The 25,762-nt window shown below is 39.7% G+C and overlaps 1 protein-coding gene across 1 annotated transcript in view; it reads left to right on the plus strand.

Moving 5' to 3' along the window:
* The window catches only part of TMOD3 (tropomodulin 3), a 98,187-nt gene continuing 76,037 nt past the window's right edge, over positions 3,613–25,762 (plus strand). Inside the window, exon 1 of the mRNA XM_018054203.1 lies at positions 3,613–3,760. The gene's annotated coding sequence lies outside the window, so the exon portion shown is untranslated. The remainder of the gene's footprint in view (positions 3,761–25,762) is intronic.

Below are 25,762 nucleotides of genomic sequence, written 5' to 3' on the forward strand. Positions count from 1 at the left end.
TTCTGTGTCCCACTCATGTGCAGGAGGGGGAAGGAAGGTTATTTCATGTATTTATTGAATACCTACTATATGTCAGGCATTGTTGCAGATGCTAGGGAGAGAGGGGTAAATGATGTGAACTCCTGGAGCTTACATTAGTATATCAAGCAAGATGTTAGGTAGCAACAGGGTGCTAAGAAGACAAATTAAGGGGAGAAAGGGTAAGATGATCAGAGAAGACATTTCACAGGTGACATTTGAACAGAACCTTCGTGAAAATGAGGGCATGAGCCAGGAGTATTTGGGAGGAATGCATTCTTCAGTATACTGGAAAGAACTTGAAGTGACTGGAGCAGAGAGAAAGAGTGTGTGTGTGGCAGGAAATAAAACAATCACATAAGGACTGGTGGGCGTGGCAACTTTGGATTGTATTGGAAATATTTTGGGAAGCCCTAAGTGGTTTGGAGCAGGGGGTGACATGATCTCATTTATTTTAAAAAGACCCATTCTGGCACTTGTATAGAGAAATAGATTATAGTTAGAGAGAGAAAGCAATGAGGAAGATTCTGGGTTTTGTTTTGCTTTTACAGTTTTATCCAATACTCAAATGTTATTCTTAATGCCTCTGGCCCCATTTGTGATATTTAATGTATGTGGGTTTAGGAGATTCATACTTGTCAGCCTTGTCATTATAATATGATAACACTTGTCTGAAGAAAGGAAAAGAATCCATCACCAAATCACTTTATTTTCAAAAGATGAAGGCATTTGTTAGGGACAAGTTAAAGAGCTAAAAAAGAAAATATATTTAGTGTATGCCTAATACCGAAGGAAATGGCAACCTACTCCAGTATTCTTGCCTGGAGAATCCCATGGATGGAGGAGCTTGGTGGGCTACAGTCCACAGGTCGCAAAGAGTCGGACATGACTGAGCGACTTCACTTTCACTTTCATTACCCGGTATTGGAAGGTCAGGGAGGAAATGTGTCGTCTTTAAATCAGTTAGATACTGAATTAAAAGCCCTCTCTGCCTAAAGAGTAAAGCAGAAGAAGCCATATTACTGCAAAGTCCTGAAAATAAACCATATCTGGATAACCCTGCTCCCTTGCTTTTTCAGACACTCTGGTTTGTCAGTTTTTCCTGAGGTGTAGCATGAACTCACAAGAGACCTTGTGGTTAGCCACAATACCTACATATTAACTTATAACGAAATCTAGAACTATCAAATGAATCCACATATTCAGCTCTTCCAGTAAGAGCATCATCTTCCTGGACTGTATTAGAAAAATTTTTAATGTACCTTAGATGTGGTCACAGCAAGGAGATCCAGCCAATCCATCCTAAAGGAAATCAGTCCTGAATGTTCATTGGAAGGACTGATGTTGAAGCTGAAACTCCAATACTTTGGCCACCTGATTCGAAGAGCTGACTCATTTGAAAAGACCTCAGTGCTGGAAAAGATTGAAGGCATGAGGAGAAGGGGACGACAGAGGATAAGATGGTTGGACGGCATCACCGACTCAATGGACATGAGTTTGAGTAAGCCTTGGGAGTTGGTGATGGACAGGGAGGCCTGATGTGCTGCAGTCCATGGGGTCGCAGAGTCGGACCCGACTGAGCGACTGAACTGAACTGAACTAAGATGTAGTCACAGATTATCTTAAAGAATTTGATGAAATTTAGGAGACAATCTGATCAATGGTGGAAAGCATGCTAGAATTTGAGTCAGGCTACCTGGACCACCTGACCTGCCTCTTGAGAAATCTGTATGCAGGTCAGGAAGCAACAGTTAGAACTGGACATGGAACAACAGACTGGTTCCAGATAGGAAAAGGAGTACATCAAGGCTGTATATTGTCACCCTGCTTATTTGACTTCTATGCAGAGTACATAATGAGAAATGCTGTACTGGAAGAAACACAAGCTGGAATCAAGATTGCCAGGAGAAATATCAATAACCTCAGATATGCAGATGACACCATCCTTATGGCAGAAAGTGAAGAGGAACTCAAAAGCCTCTTGATGAAAGTGAAAGAGGAGAGTGAAAAAGTTGGCTTAAAGCTCAACATTTCAGAAAACGAAGATCATGGCATCCGGTCCCATCACTTCATGGGAAATAGATGGGGAAACAGTGGAAACAGTGTCAGACTTCATTTTTGGGGGCTCCAAAATCACTGCAGATGGTGATTGCAGCCATGAAATTAAAAGACGCATACTCCTTGGAAGAAAAGTTATGACCAACCTAGACAGCATATTCAAAAGCAGAGACATTACTTTGCCAACTAAGGTCCATCTAGTCAAGGCTATGGCTTTTCCAGTGGTCATGTATGGATGTGAGAGTTGGACTGTGAAGAAGGCTGAGCGCCGAAGAATTGATGTTTTTGAACTGTGGTGTTGGAGAAGACTCTTGAGAGTCCCTTGGACTGCAAGGAGATCCAACCAGTCCATTCTAAAGATCAGTCCTGGGTGTTCTTTGGAAGGACTGATGTTGAAGCTGAAACTCCAATACTTTGGCCACCTCATGCAAAGAGCTGACTCATTTGAAAAGACCCTGATTCTGGGAAGGATTGAGGGAAGGAGGAGAATGGGACGACAGAGTATGAGATGGTTGGATGGCATCACCGACTCGATGGACATGGGTTTGGGTGGACTCCGGGAGTTGGTGATGGACAAGGAGGCCTGGTGTGCTGCGGTTCATGGGGTCACAAAGAGTCTGACACGACTGAGCAATCGAACTGAACTGATACTGGGTGTAGCTGGAATGTATCTCAAGCAGGCACTTCAGTCCTCTATCTGGATGCATTTTTTTTTTTTTTAAGAAGGCGTATCAAAGTGGAGCTTGCTCGAAGGAATGGTTTATTCCTGAAGGGCAGACCAGGAAAATTACCGGGGAGTGATTAATGAATGCAAGGTCATGGCTGTTTCCTCTCCTCAGAGCTCAGGACAAAAAAGGCAGCCATTTCATAGGCCACCAGGGAGCTGTCTTCTAAAGTATTCCTGCTCTTTCCCTCCTCACCTCCAGAGTGTCCACCCGCCCCAGCTCCTGGCTAAGCAGCTCTTCTATTTTTTCTCCCACTGACATCAGTTCAGTTCCAATGCCTGGCGTACAGTTTGTAGCTAAAATGCGAGGTTGGGATGGGGCTGAAACAGATCTCTGCAACATCATCCCTGGTTTCATACCTAAGGAACTCACTAGGGTCACTATGCCCTTGAGGCGACATCTCCTTATTTATGTCTCTCTCGTGTCTTGGCCTTTGTTTCCTTTCCTATCAGTTTTTCACAAAACATTTAGAGGACTCAAAGTCATGTTCTCACATTAGCAACCAAGCATACAAGTCCTGCCTTGAGTCCCTCTTGACTAAAAGTCAAAGTAAAAAAGGAAATCTATACTAATAAGCCTTTAGCTTCTGTTTATAGCTCCCAAAGGGTCCAAGGTAGATAATTCCACGAGCAGAGGACGTTTCCTCGGGCTGATGCTAAGTCTTGGTATTCTCAGCCTCTTTCAACGTCCACCAAATAGAAAATACCAGGGTTCCGCCGAGTCGCGCCCTCCTCGCTCGGACTACAACTCCCAGGATGCCTCCTCGACCTGGGAGTGCGCACGCGCGTCTGGGGGCGGAGTGGGAACCAGCGCCGTCGAGTTGGGGGAACGCCGGCGGGTGGATCCGACCACTCCCTGGAAGGCGGACGCAGGCGGACGGGCGGGTACTGGGAACCGAGCGGCAGGCAGTCCCCGCAGGTTTGTGAAGGAGGTCGGTGGCCGCAGCGGACGCCAGTCAGGTAAGCCCAGCCCGGTGCTTTCCAGGAAGGCCGTCTGCGGGCGCGGGCAGGGAGTCGCACCGGCCATGGTGGCTGAGGCGGGAGAGGTTACTGCTTTCCAGCCGCCCGGCTTGCGATCTCCTTCCCTACGGATCCACTCGGGGAGCGAGGGGACGCTGGGGGCTGCTTCAGAGCTGACGGGCCGGGGTAGCAGCGGTGGGACGTGCTGGGGCGTCGCCCGCTGTGGAGGCGCGCGAACCCCGAGTTGCTGATGAATCACTCGGGGGCCCGGCCTCGCGGGGCTCGGGACCGGCCCCTTCCCCGCCGGGCTGAAGCTCACGCGGGCCGCTGTCGTGAGAGCTCGAGGTGCCTGCCCTTTCCCCCTCGCCGGGCTGTAGCTCGGGGGACTAGCGTCTAAAGGTTTTTTTCACCAAGACTCCTTCAAAGATTTGATTTCTGCTTGGTGAAAGTTGGAAAGAAAAAAAAAAAAAAAAAGCAGGGCACACCCTTTCCTTTTTGATTGAAATCTGGCTTGTCTTGCGTTCCCCGTTTTGATCTATTTGTTCTTAGAATAAGTTCCTGGCTCCCATGCAGGACAGCTGGATCCGGCTGTGAAGTTTGTACGTTGGTTTGTTTTGAGGACGTGACTGGGTCGTTATATTTTTGCTTACAGAAATTGGGGTGTTACCTCTGGAAGCTTGCATTATTACAAACAACTGAGAACAGACATGGGGTTTTTTTTTGTTTGTTTGTTTGTTTGTTTGTTTTTTTTAATGTTCAGAATCGCATTTCCAACTTGCCCTTGGCTTCTCTTAAAACCAAAAGTCATCTGGTAATGAACATTGCAGTAAAACGTAATCCCAGGAGGTCGTACTTGAACAGGAAATAAGCCTGTGGAGATTTAAGCTAGTTATGTGCGGTCTCCCTTGGTTTGTAACGTTTTCATGCACCTCGTGTTTCTTTTCTCTGAGAATTCTTTCAGATTAATTTTTCAGATTAAATTTATTAATTAATTGGCCTGTCCAAAAATATATTAGGCTTAGAAAAAAAATTTTCTTCAACCTCATTTACCTTTGCTAGTCTCTCCTTCCTAGTCCTAGGCACCTTTTAAAAGTTTTATTTATTTGCTTGTTCTGGATGTTCATTGCCTCAGGCAGGCTTTCTCTAGTTGTGGCAAACGGGGGCTGGGGGGCTGTTATTCTTTCTTGGGTGGGAGGACTTCTCATTTCGGTGACACAGGTTAAAAGGCCAGGCGACTTTGCAGCACACAGGCTCAGTATTTGTGGCTCTCAGGCTTAGTTGCACACCGCCTGTGGAATTTTACTCTATCAGGGATCGAACCCGTTTCCCCTGCCTTGGGAGACGGACTCTCATCCACTGTATCACCAGGGAAGTCCTTTGGCACCTTTTTTTTTTTTTTTAACCATCTCACTTCTTTAAGAGCCAAAGTTATTTTATTAGAATACTTAGAATCACTTAACACATTTCTAGGAAAGGAAGAAAAAGGGAAAATGTCAGATGCAGTGTATTTTGGCTTGTTTAGCTTGCTTGCTTTCAAAGCTCTCAGGATTTCTAGTTTGCTCGTCTTTAAAATGAGGTTGCTCGGCCAGATGACCCCAAGATTATCAGCCCTAAATACCTGACTTTAAAAATTCATTTTGTTCATTCAGGAAACATTGGGCACACCTGTCATTCCAAGCGTTTGTACTAGGCATGAAGGAACAAAAATAGTTCTTTAGGATGTCACTGACCTAATAATGCTCAATTTATGTGTGTGTTGTTATGACTAATTCCAAAGTTTTGTGGTATATCTTCCAGGTCAAATAACTCTGCAATGAATAACTTCACCTAAAGCTAAATACAGGTCAAATCCAGTTACAGTGCTCAGGTTCCTCTAATCAGATTTTTCAACTTTCAGCTGCTGGTTTATTTAAATGAAACACAGATTCATCACAACAGAAAGGACTTGAATGGGGTAGAGTGGCTCTTCTCACCATAAATTACCCAGTGTCTGGTAGGTTTGAAATGGGGCTTTTGTATCTTCTGGTCAGACAGGCAGTATTGTAGTTGCATTGGGAGATGACACTTTGAATATGAAGGGCTGAGCGATGTTTTAGGGTGTTTATAATGACAGTTGAAAGACCAGTGCTAATAGCTGTGATATGAGATGCATAGCAGTGGCTTTTTCCAACTCTCTTTCATTATTAAAAAAATAATAATCCTTCCTTCTAACAAAAATAATTTCCTTAACAAGGTTTCTCCCTTTCTTTTTTCTCTCTTGCTCCTTCCCTTCTCCTTTCTCTTTGTTGTATTCTCTCTTTTTTTCCAATCTCTCTTCCTCTTTCACCCTCACATGTTTTCACTCACATTAATTAGGTAATTCACTGATTGAACATGTGTTTTGCCCCCACCTGTACAAGACCCTGTCTTAGGCTTCTGGTGAATACAGACATAGAAGATACTTTTTTTTGTCAGAGTCTGCTGTCTCCGAGATTAGGCATGTGTACTTGTTTATAGTTCAGAGCATTGTAAGCTTGTCTGTAGGGAATAAAACATGCTGTAGGATTTCAGAGGGAGAGATCTTCAACAGTCAGGGGAGTAGGTAACAAATGAAGTCATCTTTTTTCCCACTGAGTGATCATCTGCATTCCCCTAGGCTATACTCTCTATACTGTTTGAATGTATTTACGATATATCTACATAGAATAGAGTGCAACTTCATAAGTTTATTTATTTGGAACCTGGAGTGAGGTGGCTTTATGAAAATCAGTTAGATCTGAGCACTGTCCTGTGGAGGGTAAGAGGTGGTGAAGATGGAAACAGACCTGGATGGAGGCACGGAGGAGGACTCAGTGATAACAGTAGAAAAGGTCTCAGTGAGTTTTAGGTGTCTGTGTGATGTACACTGCTGTTGTTATTTAAGATATGTTATCTTTTAAAGATCAAATTACCTCGCAAATTATTCTTCATGCTTTTCAGTTGTCCTTAAATTTAAACATACATGACTGTCTTGATTGAAGTAGTTGAGAGCCTTATTCTTTGGGTTTGCCAGGCTGCCTTTTCCGTTCTCAGTTTTATTTCAGACCCTCTAAAATGACAACTATAAAATCATATTAGAAAACAAAATTTTACTGAACTTCTCACAGTCCATTAGGCATGTATTGAGATTTGTGAATAGTCAAAGTTGATTTGACATTAATGAAACCAGAACATGAACACATATACTTTTGATCTATATACCTATAGGCATCTGTAATCCATTAGGTGGTTTACAATAACGAAGGAATAGAGAGGTGAATAGCAAGTAATTGAACATGTGTGTGGTATTCTAAAATTTCATTTGAAACAAAATCATTAACTGCTGTCTTGAAGCAGAGTACTACATTATATATATCTATTTTTACTGAGGTATAATTCACATTCTGTGGAATGCACATATCTTCAATATCCAGTTCAAGGAGTTCTGTCCATTTTATAACTTCTACTGTCCATTAGTAACTTCTACTAATGAGATAGAACATATTTTTATCGCCATAGAAAGTACCCTCATGCCCTTTCCAGCCGTTTCCTTTACACATTCTCCAAAGCCCACCCCTTTCTTACTCCCTGTTTCTGACACCATAGATTTGTTTTGCCTAGTCTTGGACTTGACATAAATGGTAACATAATGCTTCTGAGATTTGTCAGTGTTGTGTGTATCAGTGGTAGGTTGTATCAGTGGTTTCTCTTTTACTGATGGATAGTATTCCATTGTATGAATATACTCCAGTTTCTGTATCTCATTTCCTCTTGATGGATATTTACGCTATTTCTAGATGTGAGTTGTTAGGAATAAAGTTGTTATGAACATTTTATGAGTCTTGTGCGGATAAGTGTTTTCTTTCTCTTTATAAGTTCCTAAGAGTGGATTTACTGAGTCATAGGGTAAGATGTACATTTAATTTTATTAAAAAGTTGCCAAACAGGTCTCCAGAGTGGTTTATGTGAGTTCTAGTTGCCAAATTTTAATTTTAAATGTCACCAAATTTTAGTGCCATCAGCTCTTTTTATTTTAGTCATACTAAAGGATATAAAATGGTACCTCACTATGCTTTTAATTTGCCTTTTTTTTTTTTTTTTTTGATGATTAAGGATGTTGAGTGCTTTGCATGCTTGCATGCTCAGTGTGTCTGATTCTTTGCCGCCTCCTGGACTTCGCCCACCAGTCTTCTCCTTCCATGGGATTTTCCAGGCAAGAATACTAGAATGGGTTGCCATTTCCTCCTCCAGGGGATTTTCCTGACCCAGGGATAGAACTGGGTCTCTAGCATTGCAGGCAGACGCTTTACCCTCTGAGCCACCAGGGAAGCCCTGAGGCTGCTCAGTATTGTGTTAATATAGAAAGCACTCAGTGGGGTCAAGGAATGGTCCTGAGGCCAGCCATCTTTTCAGGGTGAGGAAAGCCAATTTACCCTTTATAAACTTAGAGGATCTGCATGTACACATAATTGGTTTTGATACTCTTACCAGTAAGTTCCCCTGTTTAAGTTACATGATTGGTCTGTTAATTTCTATACTCTCTTCTGGGGAAGAAAGCAGGAAGGCACCTGCCTTTGTTCAGCACGCACGTGCACACACACAGACACATGTATAAGGCTTCCCTGGTGGCTCAGATGGTAAAGAATCTGCCTGGAACGCAGGAGACCCAGGTTCAGTCCCTCGGTCGGGAAGATCCCCTGGAGAAGGGAATGGCAACTCACTCCATTATTCTTGCCTGGAAATTCCCATGAATAGAGGAGCCTGGTGGGCTACAGTCCACGGGTCGGACACAACTGAGCGACTGACACACGTATATATACACACAGATATATATATATATATATATATATATATATATATATATATAAAACCCATGCATTTTAGTTTTCATCTTTCTGCTATACTACTTCAGTCCAATCCTTTTTGCCGTACAGTTCCTGAATTTGTCTTGAAACAATTTCTAAGGTTGGTTCTTTTTTCTTGGTTATCAGATTATCAGATTTTATTGACTGATAACACAATACAGTAACATTTTAAAAGGAACATCACCTTAATCATATTACTCTAGTATAACTATTTTGTTTTTTCTCATTTCCTTCCAGGCTTTGTTCATCCACATACATATTTTTGTATGGTTGAAATCATAGTGTACATGTCCTTTTCTGTGGTAACTAGTGGACACCGTGTTCTGTATGTGGGTCACCCTTGTTAGTACAAGACTAACAAAGCTGGAGATGGAGATGAGACCACTAAGGGACTTAGCAGTGGGAAATCTTGAAACTAAAGCTTGATTGAAACTGAAGTAGAAGACAGTTGAAATTTTCGAAGATAGGGTTACCCTTCCATGGAAATGCAGGACAACTTTGGTTTCCTTATTCTTTTTCTTTTTAATATATAACAGCTTTATTGAAATATAATTCACATATACAGTTCACCTGAGGCAAAGAGCCGACTTACAGGAAAAGAACCTGAAGATAGGAAAGATTGAAGGCAGAAGAAGGGGACGACAGAGGATGAGGTGGTTGGATGGCATCACTGATTCAGTGGACATGAGTTTGGGCAGATAGTAAAGGACAGGGAAGCCTGGTGTGCTGCAGTCCAGGGGGTCAAAAAGAGTCAGACACGACTGAGCAACTGAACAACAGCATACAGTCCACTCATTTAAAGTATAAAAGACAGTGGATTTCAGTATATTCATAGAGTTGGGTAACCGTCACCACATTCATTTTAGAACGTTCTCATCACATCAGAAAGTAACCCCATGCTCGTTAGTAGTCACTACCCACTTCCTCCCAACCCCCCTAGCCATAGGTAACTGTTGCACTTTCTGTCTATGAATTTGGCTGTTCTGGACGTTTCATATAAATGGAACGGACCTCTTTTGCCCTTATACTCTCTTTTTTTTCCTCTTTTTGCTTGTTTTCTATTTTTTATTTCACCCTTTTAATAATTCACTTTGAGAATTGTACCACAGGCTAGGTTCCTCCGCAGACATGCACCCTTTTTGACCTGTAGAGAGAGACACTCCCTCGGGTATGTGTGCTCAAAAACTTACATCTACTGTTTGAGGGAGGAACACAAACACACCAAGACACACTTAAACTCTAAGGTAATTGATGCACAGAGATTACTCTTTAAAAGTAACAGTTTCATATCTGAACACATCTAAGCACTAATAGCACTACAGGCACGCACATGTGAACATAATTCCTGAAGCACATGTGAGAACACTGGTGAAAATATGGTAAGCTGGGAGGGAGGCATGAGTGGACAAGAGTGAATGAGAACTGATGGCAAGTTGAGTTTATTTCAAGTATTTTCTCCTGGTGTTAAAACACTTCCTGAAACTTTCAATCTGTTAAATCAGTAGCAGTCATCTGATGTTTGTATTATTTAATATGTATCAATATATTGGCTCAGAGGTTAAAGCGTCTGCCTCCAATGTGAGAGACCCAGGTTTGATCCCTGGGTCGGGAAGATCCCCTGGAGAAGGAAATGGCAACCCACTCCAGTATTCTTGACTGGACAATCCCGTGGACGGAGGAGCCTGGTAGGCTACGGTCCACGGGGTTGTAAAGAGTCGAACACTTTCACTTTCATAGACTTGTAGGTAAGGTTGTTGTAGTTAGCTTAGATTTGGTACAACCCCAGGATTTATTTTTGTTCATGGTGGGTGATTATTAACCCAAGTTAGTATTCTTAAAGAACTGTTCTTCCCCCCTCCCCCTGCCTTTGTCATAATGGCCTCTGGGCTACTTTGCTTGGCTTGAAGGTGGGATTGGAGGGGTGGTTAGGATGGGGGAGTGGGGAAGTAGGGAAGCAAGATTATTATGATTAGGAAAAATCAGTAAAGGACTATTTAAAAGTCTACCCCCTCCATTTGTCCCAAGGAACTATAGTATCTTAGAGAAGATGGTAGAACCATACACCGAAATGGACCTTGGCGGAGCTACACCTGCTTTTGCTTTGCCACTTTTGAGCCCCTGTTAGTCCTCTTTGTCAAAGAGTCTCGCCTCCTATTCTCCCCTAAGACATCATCTGCTCTCCACCAGGGTACAGTTCTTGTCACTGCATTCAGCTTCTCAGTTAGCCTTCCCATCTGCCATTTCCTCTTGTCTATCTTTTCCCACTGCTAAATAGGAGTTCTGGCTTATAACTCCTTCTGAGTCAGACACTAGGGGTGCCTCTTCAAAGAAATGTTTGAACTGGTCCCTGAAAGAACAGATCTCAACATGAGCAGAGGGTGAAAGGACATTTCAGGTGCAATGAGCAGTGTTATCTGAGGGCTGGAGGCAGAAGAGCAGGGAACCATGTTTACTTTGTGGCTGTAATACAGAGTATGTGAGGATCACATCTTCCCCTTTAAGTTTCTTCCTTTCCTTTCCCTGGTTCCCTTCTCATCCTCCTCCCATCCCTTTTTAACATGTACTTTGATCTTCTAGCTTCAAATATAGCTCCGCCCTGCTATCTGGATACAGGATCCTTCCCTGATCACCCACAGTGATCTCTGAACTTCTGTAGCACTAATTGCTGGTACCATTCTTTTGTCAGTTATTTATATATTGCCTTGATTTAAAAAAACACACACACACAAGCTTTATGTGCATGTCTCATTTTCCCAAAACAGAGTTTATCAATCAGGGTTCTTAGGTCTCAGAACACTACCCGCTTAAGCTAGCTTACTCAAAGGTATGGCAGAAAGGCTGGGAGTTATAGTGGGTGTTACCCAGTTAAGGCGCCTGAGCTCCTTGCACCGAACTACAGCTGGAACCCAGAGCAGGCACTTGGAAAGCCCCTGTCCTTCCTCCCTCTGAACAGTTTGCATGGGCTCTCTTCAGCTTCTTTCTGTGCCTCCACTCCATTCCAGAGCAGTAATTTGGATTTTTAAAAATATCGTCTGTCTTTGTAACTGAGTCTCTTGGTGCCCTCTTAAATCTTACACCTGGGGCAAATGTCCCAGCCCTGCTCCATCCCCTCCTGACTTTCTCTGTTTTCCTTTGGCTTCTGCTTCCCCCTTAGCTTCAGCTTAATTTGTGACTTTGGCTTGCTATGAGGCTACCTCCAGACTAGACTGGATGATACATGACTAATCTCTCTCAATTTAGGTTTTCTCAGCTTTTCAGATTCCTGAAGATGGGTTTGATCTGTCTTCCTTAGGCTGGGGTATTCCCTGTATGAACATCTGTGAGGAAGGAGGCATTGTTATGGCTGTGTGCTTCATAAGGCCTGAGGTAAGGGAGGTCTCAGACAAGGGGGTTTAGGCTTGGTCATCCCCAGCCATGCTTACTTTGGTACCGGAGGTCGTTGTGTTTTTGTATCTGCACTTCATCTGGCAGATTGACAACTAAAAAGTAGGTGTGTCTCTTTAGATCAGTTTATTGCTATGACTTCTGGCCTGGAAAATCCCATGGACGGAGGAACTTAGTAGGCTGCAGTCCATGGGGTTGCAAGAGTCGGACACAACTGAGCAACTTCACTTTCCACTTTCTGACCATTAGAATTAACTTTGGGGCATACCAGGCAAATCATCAGTATTTTTAATATTAAAAATAAATTATCAAAGTTTGTTTTATCATCATCACTTGAAAGATTTCTCATTTTAGAGCAAATTAACTATTTTTTAAACATTTTTGAAATGTATTTCCTAGTTCAGAAGGAATAGAGGAGTAGAATATTGATAATCAATTAAATAAAAAGTGATAATAAGTTGACTCATTGGGAAAGACTCTGATGCTAGAAGGGAGTAGGGCAGGAGGAGAAGGGGACGACAGAGGATGAGATGGCTGGATGGCATCACCAACTCGATGGACATGAGTTTGGATGAACTCCGGGAGTTGGTGATGGACAGGGAGGCCTAGCGTGCTGCAATTCATGGGGTCGCAAAGAGTCGGAAACAACTGTAGGACTGAACTGAACTGAGTAAGTTTTTACTGACTCTTCCGCCAGTCCTGTTAGGACTGGTAAAATCAGGTACGCCCATCATTGATCTCAAATCTTACTGAGTCCCACTCCCTTCTAATTTTGTTATACATTTAGTATCTGCTATGCTGCAAGCCCTGTACTGAGCTGATAATATAAAAATAAGTGCCTGCCCTTAAAAGACTCTTGGCCTATGAAGAAAATAGATATTAAGCAACTGATTATATTATGAGATATATGTTGATAGAAGTGTAGGCAAAGTGGTGACTTAACATCTCTCTTGTACTGCTTTCTTTGTACATTTGTCATCTCTCACTTTTTTATAATCTTTTTTTAGTCTTCATTGCTCTCACCCAGAATTTTCAGTTAATTACTTGGATTATATGGATCTCAGTATGATATCTCATTTACCTAGCATGAACTAATGAAGGTATTCCTTTAAAATGAACTTTGGGGACTTCCCTGACAGACCAGTGGTTAAAACTTTGCCTTCTAATGCAGGGGGCACAAGTTCGATCCCTGGTTGGGGAGCTGAAGTCCCACATGCCTCACAGTCAAAACAAAACAAGAAACAGAAGCAAAGTTGTAACAAATTCAGTAAAGACTTTAAAAATGATCCACATCAAAAAAAAAAAAATTAAAAAAAAAATAAAATGAACTTTGAAGATAATGACTTTATTAGCCAAAATTTATCGAACATTTGCTCTATGTCAAGAACTGTTTTGATTTAGATGTATTCATGAATTTGATGAATTAAAATATCAGCTGCCTGAGATAGGTACTATTGTTATTCTCATTTTACAGATGAGAAAACAGAGACAAAAGGTCACTCACTAGCTTGCCCAAGTTTGCAAAGTGAACTATCTGTAAGAAGACTAAGTTCTTTTTAAAAATCTATTTAAAATGTCATTTTTGCTAAAATGCATTATAAAGCTCTTCCTGGTCTTAAATTCTTTTAAGATGATTTGGAGGACATAGAATTCAGAGTTCATTGTGTTCAGCTGAACATGCATACGCTTGTGCATCAGGTATTCTGTGCTACTGATTTGCCTTCTGAGGTTGTTGGCAGTTTGGGGGTAGTTATATTAAATTGTCCCACACTTTTCTCTTTGCCTCCAGCTGTGGCTTCTTGTTGCCAATTACTGCTGTTTCAGCAACTTGCTTCTGTTAGTATGTGGTGTGTAGTAACATAAAAGTAAAAACATGGTAGAAAGTATTTTATAAAGGCAGCGTGATAGAGTGTAAAAAATGGATTTTAGGGTCAGGTTCAAATCTCACATCTCATTGTTGAGAAACAAGTTATGTATCCTTGGACAGACTCTTTATCCTGAGCCTCAGTTTCGTCATCTATGAGATGGGGATAGCAATATTTTAAATATTTTGCTATGAGGAGATGTATTTGCGAAAGTAGCTGACACATAACAGGTATGCAAATAAAAATCATTCCTTTATCTTTCTCTTCATTCTGTTGGAGTATGACATATGGCCTCTTTGTTAATCTGAGAACTCAGATTAATGAAAGAAATTTGTTTCTAAGATGTAAGAAAGATATAGACAGTCTTATTCTAACTCTTAAAAATTTTAGTTTATAGTTGGCATCATAAGTGTCCATTTGAATATTATCCTAAACTCCTGTTTTGGGTCTTATACTAAGCTCTTAGTAACCTCCTCCCCTTCTCTGCATTAAATTAAGTTGCCTCTACTCCTTTCTATGTGGCTTTCTTGATTTCCTTTGTTTGCTGTTAAAGGAAAAACGTCCCTTAGCCCTTTATAAAAGAACGTATGCCAAGGCAGACATTATGACCTTGGGGACAGTAAACCAAGCTTCTTGACCAATAGCAATGATTTCTAAGATTTCCTTTCTTTCATCACTTCTGCTTTTTTCCAACTATCTACAGTCTTAAACATTAGTCTTTCTTTCCACCCCACCCCTTCCATTTCTCCTTTCTCCAAAACTATCCCCACTAGCTGAACAGTTCTGTTTCACTAGTTTTATATGGTTTGGTTTTTATTGTATGTGTATGTATTTCTCAAAGACTATATTTTGATAATTTTTATTATTTATTGGAAGCTCTACTGTCATAATATGATGAAAATTTTCGGCTTTTGCACCAAAGGTTTTGTGCCTTCTGTCTTGAAATTCCAATAAAGATCTGTGGTACCCTCTCCTTACAGGACTGTTAGATGCTTCACCCCAAGCAAGTACTCCAGCTCAAGTCATCCCAAAGTTTTTTAAACAGTTTTACTGAAGCATAATTTATGTATCATAAAATTTATCTGCTTTAAGTGTACAATTCAGTAACAGCAAATAACTTTCTCTTCTCAAAAAATATCGAGTGCTGTCTTTAGTCTATAGGAGGATAGTCATCTTGGCCTTCTCCCTTTTTGTTCCTGAGATCACTTGTGGTGGGCTGTGTGATCTTGCTCTTGGTTGCCAAGTGGTTACTTACATGTCTCCATCTGTTGGTCATTGCTTCAGTTATTCACTTGGGATACCATAGTATCTCATTAACAGTGACGTTTTCTATGCTTGGGACACAAAGTCAAAGTGTTACGATAGTGCTATTTTCTTGAAGAATGGCTCCTTTTTGGCATTAAGTGAGGGATTCTTTCCTCTTAGGTATTCCTCATTCTTTCCTGTTAGGTATTCTTCACCTGATGAGAATTATACCCTAATTACTACCCCTTGAGACATCAAGACATGTTATGTAAATTGTAGGCATGTGCCTCTCCAAACATAACAGCTTGTCTATGTTAGTCTGAAAATTAATTGCTATGGCAAAGCTTGGTGTGTCCCTGGTCTCCTGAAACTGATGAGGATAAAATGAGTGGTATCCCTAAAAGTCACACGTATGCTATTTCTCCAATGTTATGTATGAAATACTTCACCATGTAGGAGTAAGGCACAGCCCAAGGGGAGCATGCATTCATAGCAGGTAGGGCACCAGACACTTAATGAAAGTGCTGGGGCTAAATGGTGTGGTTTATCTTGAGCGTTGTTAACCTTCAGAGCGGAAAAGAGGCCAAGTAGGCTGGGAGGAGCTAGGAAAGGCTTTGAGGAAGATGGACTTGAGCTAATCTTTGAAGGATATGCAAATTCGGATAGGATGGAGAAGTGAAATTTGGCACTGGGGTAGGAAGAGAAGTGCAGTCCATTTGGGGCAACACATGAGGCACAGATGTAAAGGTGAACTTTAGGATATTTGTGTGACCTTGAGCCAGCTTGATTAGGGCTGAAGATTCCTAATAATCCTTAGTTAAAAAGTAGAAAGGTGGAGTTTTAGCAAAATCACCCAAGAAACTGTCAAAATACAAACCATTAACAAATAAAAATTAATTCTAAGCAAACAAGTGTAATGTAGAAGCACTGTTTCAGGAAGCGTAGTTGGGTGACTGATCAAGATCGTTAGAGCAGGGAAGCAAAAGCTTACGTCAGGCAAGGAGTTCATTTGTCCCTAGGAAAGAGGGCTTGGTAAAGCATTGTTTTCACTTCCCCTCTTTATGAGACTCCAGAAATTTTCCTAGGTACTGGAACCTTTCCTGGGAAGAGGCAGAGTCCAGAAACAGAAGTCTTTAAAGGCCTGCACAGAACTTCGGAAAAGCTAAAGTGATTCCTCTTGATGTTTTCTTAGAGAAAAACACCCCAAAACTGGCCCCTTCCCAGTTTGAGTTTTAATTATATAGGGCCTTTGGTCCCAAGCTTCTGGAGCTTTGGAGAATTGATAATTACATATCTCTTTAAATGATTTTTACTATTGGTCTCATAAATTGTTAGGTTTTCCTCTTAATGTTCTGAAATTCTTTCAATAGTACTCTTTAATGAAACTTTTTGTTATGGCATGCATAAACTCAGGCAATATTTGTCACTGTTTTTCATACACAACTGCAAAGTATAATGAATGATTTATTTGTTATTTAAATTAAAAATTACATGTGCGTGATACAGAACTCAAAAGGGACCGCTGGAGATCTAGTGCACACTCTCCCTGTCTCTTTAGTTCTCTACTTTGTCTCTGGTTCTTATGAGCCCTTCCAGAGTTGGTCCCCAGGCCCGTATTTTTAAAACTTGAGTGATCCTAGGGATCATTTGTTTACCATTAGTATTTTTTGTAGTAATAGAGAAAAGTGCCAGATTTGAGGAATGGACATGGATGAATTAATGGGGTTGAGTGACTCCTCTAAAATTTCTTAGACTATCACCTTCTGAAACTAAAGCATTTATGAAGCCTATTTCCCAAACGCCTCTTTCCTAGATTCTAAATCTGTTTTCCCAGTCTATTTTCCTTGTTCTAAAGTCTTTTCCCTAATATCTTCTAGTACTGTCCTATTTTTGAGTGTCTTGGTTTTAAAGTGTAATTGAAATAGAGACAGAAGTTACTTGTAAATTTATTTTAAAAAGAAAAAATGAAATAACAAGGCAGAAGTGCATATGCTGCTCTATACTTCAGCATTTTTACTATTTAATAAAATTTGTATTTAATTTTGTGATTAAAATTCTTTTGCATTCATTCTTATGATTTATTATGTATTGGGAATTCATGTTTTCATAGAACCATTTCTAATTTTATTATGGGAAAATAGGAAATGATCTGTAAAAATTTGCTTTATTTGACAACTTTCCAAGAAAGCATTTATTAATATGGTCATTCCACTTTAACTTCTCTAGTGCATAACAACATAGGCCCATGTTTGACTTCGTTATTTACTTTATTGGTTGTCTAATCTGTTCTTGTTTTCCAAGTCACTTTCCTAAAGTGTTTCACTGTATGGTTTTTGAGCTTACCTAGCATGATTCAGCGCTCATATTTTCCCTTTCTATTTATACATTGTTCATCTTGACAGCGATAAGGGCAAGTTACTATTTTCCTCCCAAGTTTAGGTTAGTGTTCCTTTAAGATCACAGACAGTAGAGCTAGCAGAGACCTGAGGGCGTTGGAGTTGGGAATGAAGTTAATGGGCCTCACCCCTTTGCCACTTCTCTTCTGGTGGTAGTGGCTGCCTGAAGACTGAGGCAGAGTTTACGCTGACTTGGAGAAGGCTGTTTGATTTGCTGTGTCTGGACCTGGAGGAGTCTGTTGTCAGAACTAGGACATATTTTGGTTATTCCTCATCTAGCCTGAAAAACTGAGAATGGAAGTAACTTGCTCAAAGTCACAGAGCCCTGAAATCCATGGATCTATTGACCCCCAATGTTTGGAACTAAATGCTAAGCTTTTCTCTCCCCAAGAATTGTGGATTTCTTTCTGTATTTTTTGGTTTGTGTTTGTTTTTTTTTCTCCTTGAGGGATAAGTGGATTCTATTAAGTATTGGGTTGGCCAAAAAGTTCGCTTATTTTTTTCCATACCATGGCTCTAGTTGTGCTTGGTGGTCTTTAACTTCATTTGAGACAGTTTTGTTAGATTGTATTGTGACAGCTGTTATTATCAGTGTGGCATTTAAAAAAAAGAAAAAATAGGTCAGTTTTTATGTAGCCATTTTAATATTGAAGGTGGAAGGAAAAAAGCATTTTCAGCATATTATGCTATATTATTTCAAGAAAGGTAAAAACACAATTAAAATGCGAAAAAAGATTTGTGTAGCGTATGGAGAAAGTACTATGATTGAACATGTCAAAAGTGGTTTGCAAAGTGTCATGGTGGAAATTTCTCACTGAACAGTGCTCCAGTCAATTGACATTGATAGTGATCAAATAGAACAGTCAACATTATACCATGTGGGAGATAGCCAACATACTCAAATCATCCAAATCAAGCATTGAGAATCATTTGCACCAGCTTGGTTATGTTTATTGGTGGTTATGTTAATGGTTTTCGCATAAGTTAAGTGAAAACCTTGATTGTATTTCTGCATGTGATTCTCTAAAACATAATGAGAATGTTCTGTTTTTAAAACAAATTGTGATGGCGATGAAAACTGGATACTGTACAATAATGTGGAACAGACAGATCGTGGGGAAGTGCAGTGAACCACCACCAACCACACCAAAGACCGGTCTTCATCTAAAGAAGTTGATATTGTGTACATGGTGGAATTGGAAGGGAGTCCTCTATTATGAGCTCCTTCTGAAAAACCAAGCGATTCGTTCCAACAAGTACTGCTCCCAGTTAGACCAACTGAAAGCAGCACTCTATGAGAAGTGTCGAGAATTAGTCAACAGAAAACCCAAAATCTTCTGTCAAGATAACAGAAGATTGCATGTTTCTTTGATGACTGGGCAAACACTATCACAGCTTGGCTGGGAAGTTCTGATTCGTTTGTTCTATTCACCAGACATTGTACCTTCAGATTCCGTTTATTTTGGTCTTTACCATGTTCTCTAAATGGAAAAAAATTCAATTCTCTGGAAGACTGTAAAAAGTGCCTGGAACAGTTCTTTGCTCAAAAAGATAAAATGTTTTAGAAAGATGGAATTATGAAGTTCCTTGAAAAATGACAGAAGGTAGTGAAACAAAATGGTGAATATGTTGTTCAATGAGGTTCTTGGTGAAAATGAAAAATGTATCTTTTATTTTTACTTAAAAACCCAAGGAACTTTTTTGCTAACCCAATACTTCAATTTGTCATAGTCTGTTGTATCTTCAGGAAAGACTCAGAAGTTTTCATCATGCAGTTTAGAAATAAAATTTTCCTCATTCTAGGAAAGAAAGGGGACTTGAGTTATAGTCTAGCTAAAACTGAGAACTTTCTTTTCACTTATTTTTAAGACTGAAAAGTTTTCCTATTAAACTTTTAAAACTTGCTATCTTATCCTCATTACAATCCAACCAGACCTCCCCTCCAAAAAAGGCAGGGAAAGTAGAATTTTATTAGAAAGAATGAATTTTATTAGAGATTGTTGGTTCAAAACAAAATTTTGTCTGGAAGGATTAAAACACTAGCAGATTTATCACCTGTACTAGTTGACATTTTGGGCAAAATTGTGCATTATTTTGTAATTACAGATACAAATATCACAGTACACAACACAGATAACAATAGTAGCTGTATTCTGTGTGTATGTTATGGATATAGGCTTATTTTGATGACTTAGGTTAGTTCTAATAATTCCTTAGAGCACTTTGTCCCATGTTTTACCAAAACCTTCACTTTTTTAAGTCTCACAAATGCTGGGACAGCTTTCACACAAAGTATTTTGATGCCTTATTAAAAATGTTAATCAGCAGGTCTGCAAGTATTGCTAGCAACACTTACGTACATCTTCATATAGTCACATTTTGTTGAGAATAGTGGATTTCTCCCAGGATAGTTTCCTCATTCGGAGGTATATTTTTCTATAGAAACACATTTTCAGTTAAACAGTGAACATTGCGCTTCTTAATCCTTTTCTGTGGCACAATTATTGATACATAGCATTGCTGTAGGATAGGGTTGTACATACCCGTGGATGTTAAAAGGGAGTGGGGAAGGAGAAGTGAAGAGACATCCCAGTGTTGGGTTCATTCTAATGTACCACCTGGGCTGTACTCTTATGATCCAAAGTGGCAAGAGAGGGTCTGAGGGAGAATCAGATTTACTCTCACTGTGTGCCCCACTTGCTGGTCACCACACTGGCATATTGAGAGAGCTCAGCAGTGTATCTGAAGAAAACTTTACAGTGTTGAGTATAAATCTGCATTTATCATTAAATCTGCAGTTGAATATTATGGTCTCTATGCCCTATTTTTGCCATGTCTTTGATTCTTATGATCTTTAGATTTCAGTTTGACAAATGTTATATATTAATGTATATACATGGAATCTAGAAAAGTGGTTCAGATGAACCTATTTGCAGGGCAGGAATGGAGATGCAGAGGTGAAGGGAAGACATGTGGACACAGCAGGGGAAGGAAAGGATAGGGCAAATTTGGAGATTATCATTGACATATATACACTACCATGTGTGAAATAGCTGGCTAGTGGGAAGATGCTGTTTAGCACAGGAAGCTCAACTCACTGCTCTATGATGACCTAGCAAGGTGGGATGTTGGGTGGGGTGGGAGGGAGGCTCAAGAGGGAGGAGATATATGTATACATATCGCTGATTCACTTTGTTGTACAGCAAAAACTGATACCACATTGTAAAGCAATTATACTCCAATAATAAAATTTTTGAAAAATCCTGTTTGATATACAAGCAGCTCATGCAGCTCAATACCAGAAAAATAAATGACCCAATCAAAAAATGGGCCAAAGAACTAAACAGACATTTCTCCAAAGAAGACATACAGATGGCTAACAAACACATGAAAAGATGCTCAGCATCACTCATCAGAGAAATGCAAATCAAAGCCACAATGAGGTACCATCTCACACCAGTCAGAATGGCTGCTATCCAAAAGCCTACAAACAATGAATGCTGGAGAGTGTGCTGGAGAAAAGCACCCTTTTACACTGCTGATGTGAATGTAAGCTAGTATAGCCACTATGCAGAACAGTGTGGAAATTCCTTAAAAAACTGGAAATAGAACTGCCATACGACCCAGCAGTCCCACCGCTGAGCATACAAACCAAAGAAACCAGAATTGAAAGAAGCGTGCACCCCAATGTTCATTGCAGCACTGTTTACAATAGCTAGGACAGGGAAGCAACCTAGATGTCTATCACCAGACAAATGGATAAGAAAGCTTTGGTACATATTTACAATGGAATATTACTCAACTATTAAGAAAAATGCATTTGAATCAGTTCTAGTGAGGTGGATGAAACTGGAGCCTATTACACAGAGTGAAGTAATAAGTCGGAAAGAAAAACTCCAATATAGTATATTAATGCATATATATGTAATTTAGAAAGACGGTAATGAAGACCCTATATGTGAGATACCAAAAGAGACACAGATGTAAAGAACAGACTTTCGGACTGTGTGGGAGAAGGCAAGGGTGGAATGATTTGAGAATAGTATTCAAACATGTATATTACCATATGTGAAATAGATCACCAGTCCAAGTTCGATGCATGAAACAGGGCACTCAAAACCGGTGCAGTGGGACAACCCAGAGGGATGGCATGGGGAGGGAGGTGGGACGGGGGTTCGGGATGGGGGACACATGTACACCTGTGACTGATTCATGTCTATGTATGGCAAAAACTACCACAATATTGTAAAGTAATTAGCCTCCAATTCAAATAAATAAATAAATTTTTAAAAATTCCAGTTTGAGAAAAATAAAATGGGGAGAGAGAATAGCAATCTGTTTATGGAATTATCTGAAATTCTTTTCCTTTCATTCTCATGATCCTTTTCCTCTCCCTATATCCTACCTGCTTACGTCCAGTGTCTCCCTTCTCCTGGACAGCACATGAAGTGTAATTGGCACTTAATAAATGTATACAAATACGTTTACTGATTTGAAGATGGGGAAATTGGTAAGGCTGAAAAGGAGTTTTTCAGAATGAAGGAAAAAATCTGGTCTGAAGCCCAGGAAATTCAAAAGGGTGAGTCTGAGGAAAGATGTTGCTGTTCACCTTTTGCTCACTGCGTAAAACTCAACTTGATCTCAGCATGATTTCTTTTAGATCTAGCCTAGTTTATTTTAGGATTTAGTATCTAGTTCATTGCTTACTAACTCGGTGTATTAAGAAAATTCTTGCAAGAGGAAGAATGAGTCATAGCAATACTTCCCTTGGGAGAGAGAGAGAGAAAACTCTCAGTCTCTTCATTGTATACTTGGAGTGGATGCAGCATTTTGACTGATGGCTGAGCACTGATAAGCTTTTCCTGCAAGTCACCTCATATTTGGTTTTGCTCCCAGTGTGACTGGTAGAAGGATCCTTTAGGTTAACCAACAGAGATAAAGAGCTCTGTAACCTTAATACCCTGAGAGACTTGTTTATGATGTCATTTCTATTTTAAGGTTTTTTTGAGTTTGCAGTAACTTTTAGAAAAGCTTGGACATTTCCTCGTTTACCCAGTCTGTTAAACAAACCAAAAAGAAGACTGGAAAACATGTGGTACTTATAAACTGGGTTTGCTAAGGGCGTGGTTGATGTGGCATTCATCCAAATAGAGTGGGTTCCTCTCTGACCTTGTCCTGGATCTTTGATGCTGCAGCTACACCAAGAATAGAGAGGAGGTGGGCTACAACTGGGAGCTGGCTTGGCTACTTTGAACCATAAAAGGAAGTGGGGGTGCTCCTATGGGAGCCACAAGGTCTCTCAGTAGAGTCTTGTTGTAAGATTGTTTTTGAAGTGGTATGAATAACCTATGAAGTATTGGGGTGCTCCTATGGGAGCCACAAGGTCTCTCAGTAGAGTCTTGTTGAAAGATTGTTTTTGAAGTGGTATGAATAACCTATGAAGTATTTCTCCTAATAGTCACAGAAATGACCTGGTTGCTTTTGCCCTTAAGGTCGCACTGGGTAACCTGCTTCCAGTTAAATCTCTTTTTCGTTCTGGCCCTAACAAGTTTTTCTGGACTGCCCTCAGTCTCCAGACTTTATATTCTTTCCTTGTGCTTTTGGGGTGAGTCTATAGACCTCATTTAAAAAAAAATAAATCAAGATAACATCAGTTACAATGGCAAGAAAGACAGCTGCTTAACTAATCTCATACTTAGTGAAGGTTGGTAAGTTTCCAGGGAGCTTTTACACAGAATAATCAACTACCATTTTCTCAAACTTCTGTGTGCTGAGCAACTTCCTCACTCAGATGTACCCACATCTGGGTCAACTGTAGCATCCTATGAATGCCACAAAAATCATTATTTAACACCCTGCCTTTTATGCTTCATGGTATAGAAGAGATAGTGAACAGAACAGGAAGATTTAACATCCAATTATTTCCTTTAAAAAAGTCTTATTTACTACAAAAGTAATACACATTATATACACCTAAAATAAAACGGTTTTTATATTTTAGAAGGTAAATATGGTATGCATAGTATTTTGGACACAGTGGTGTCCAAAGTACATTTTTTGGTTATACTGTTATCTGGAATCATAAGCTCATAAAAAGGAAATGACCTGTGAGACTTTTAAACTCTTGCAGTTGGGGAATCTGCTGCACAGTATTCCTGACAGATATTCCTGTGCTTTAGCAAATGCCAGGAATAAAGGACTTTCTTTACTCCAGCCTTCTCCATCAAAGGGAATGTTCCTCAAACCAGCAGAGTTGAAACTCAGGGCTAACACTAAATAGGACAGATTTAGATGCTTTAAATGTTAGTGATAGCTTATTTTAAAATTGTTTCCAGGTTATTTTTGAAGCCAGGCCCAAATGAGAAAGAAAAAGGAATGTTGATTTGAATTTTTTTAACCAAAACATATTGAATCAGATACTTAACAAGTTTTGGATGGTGAACCATATTCAGTTCAAAAGACTAATAGATATGTACCCAGAGAAAATATTTTGATCCTAAGTACTGTTATCTAATATGTATCAACATTGAAATACTTTTATTGGTTAAAAAGATATGTGTAGTCATTAAATTTTCTTTAGCATAAAAGGATAAGACTACTAGCCAATAGTCAATACCTGAAACAAAAAGACAAACCTGAATTTAATACCTACTGTAATTAGAGAGAGAGCTGTGCTAGCTAAACACAGTGTCTCTGAGCAGAGGAGACCAATTTCTTTTATACGGTTTTTGGAAAGAGTGGAATTATGGGACTGGCAATTGCTACACCATTGTGGTATGAGTATTCTAAACTGGTTGACTCAGTTTGCATTCTGTTAGCAAATTATGCATATCAGTTGCTCCACATCCTTGCCAATATTTGATATTGTCATTCTTAACAGTACTTGGTATTGTCATTCTTTTTTGTTTTAGCTATGCTTGTAGGTATTTGTATTTTTATTTTAAAAAAGGCAAATTTTGAAGGAAAAAAAGCTAAAAATACAGAGTTAGCTCAATCAAATGTTAATTTTCCTATTAATTTTTAGCTTGATTTATTTGCTTCTTAGTAAATAAACCTTGATTTATTTCTTAAACAACTTCTTAACTTATATTTGATCTAGGAAGAAACATCCTAAACAAATCTACTGTCCTTTAAAGGTAAGAAGTTAGTGTTTCAGTAATCCTGAGTGACTCCAGGTTGACTTAACATGACTTTCGTAAGTTTACCCTTAGTCTTAAGGTTAGATATGTTTGCGGTTTTTTAGTTTTGGCCTGTGCCATGATGTATTCTCTGATGATGTAGCACTAAACAAAGCAAAGTCCTTGATGGACTATAGTTTAGGTTTTAGTGACAAGATATAGATAATACATAGCATGTTAGACAATAATATATAGAGAAATATAGGGTAAGAAAGTAGAGAATGCCTAGTACAGTAGTAGAGGAGCCTGTGAGAGTTGTTATTTTATAGACAGAGTTGTTATTTTATAGACAAAAAATGTTATTTTATGGACAGAGAACTCCTCTCAAATCAGTTGATATTTAAGCAAAGATTTTTTTCTTAATATATTTATTTTATTGAAGTATAGTTGACTTACAGTGTTTTAGGTACACAGCAAGGTGAATCAGTTACACATATGCACATATATTATTTTTCAGATTATTTTCCATTATAGGTTATTACAAGATATTGACTATAGTTCCGTGTGCAATACAGTAAACTTTTGTTGCTTGTTAAGCAGAGATCTTAAAGAAGTGAAACAACAGGTCATTTAGCCATTTTAAGGAAGATTTTTCCAGGTAGAGGGAACATCAACTGGAAAAGCCCTCAGGCAGGAGTATGCCTGGTTTGTTGGAGGAAGAACAAGAAGATAAATGTTGCTGAAGTGCTGTGAACAAAGTGAAGAATGGTTGGAGATGTGTTGGGGCTTGGGTTGGGGGAGCTGAGATGTTGTACAGCTGTGTGGACCATTGGAAAGCCATTTGGTTTTTATTCTGATTGAGATGAGATGACATTAGAAGATGTGAGCAGCAGAGTTAATGGGATCCGGCCAATTCACACAAGAACCTATACACAAATGTTCATAGATACTTTATTTGTAATAGTCAAGAACTGTCTTTAAACATCTGAATGGTTAAACTACAGAAAATACATACCATGGAATATAACTTCTAAAGTGAACTATTGATACAGAGCATCTTGGATGAATCTTTAGGAATTTATGCTTATGATAAAAGCCAGATCCCTAAGGTTGCATATTGTGTGAGTCTATG

Source organism: Capra hircus, chromosome 10, assembly GCF_001704415.2.
Source record: "Capra hircus breed San Clemente chromosome 10, ASM170441v1, whole genome shotgun sequence".
In the NCBI taxonomy this organism is placed as follows: Eukaryota; Metazoa; Chordata; class Mammalia; order Artiodactyla; family Bovidae; genus Capra; species Capra hircus.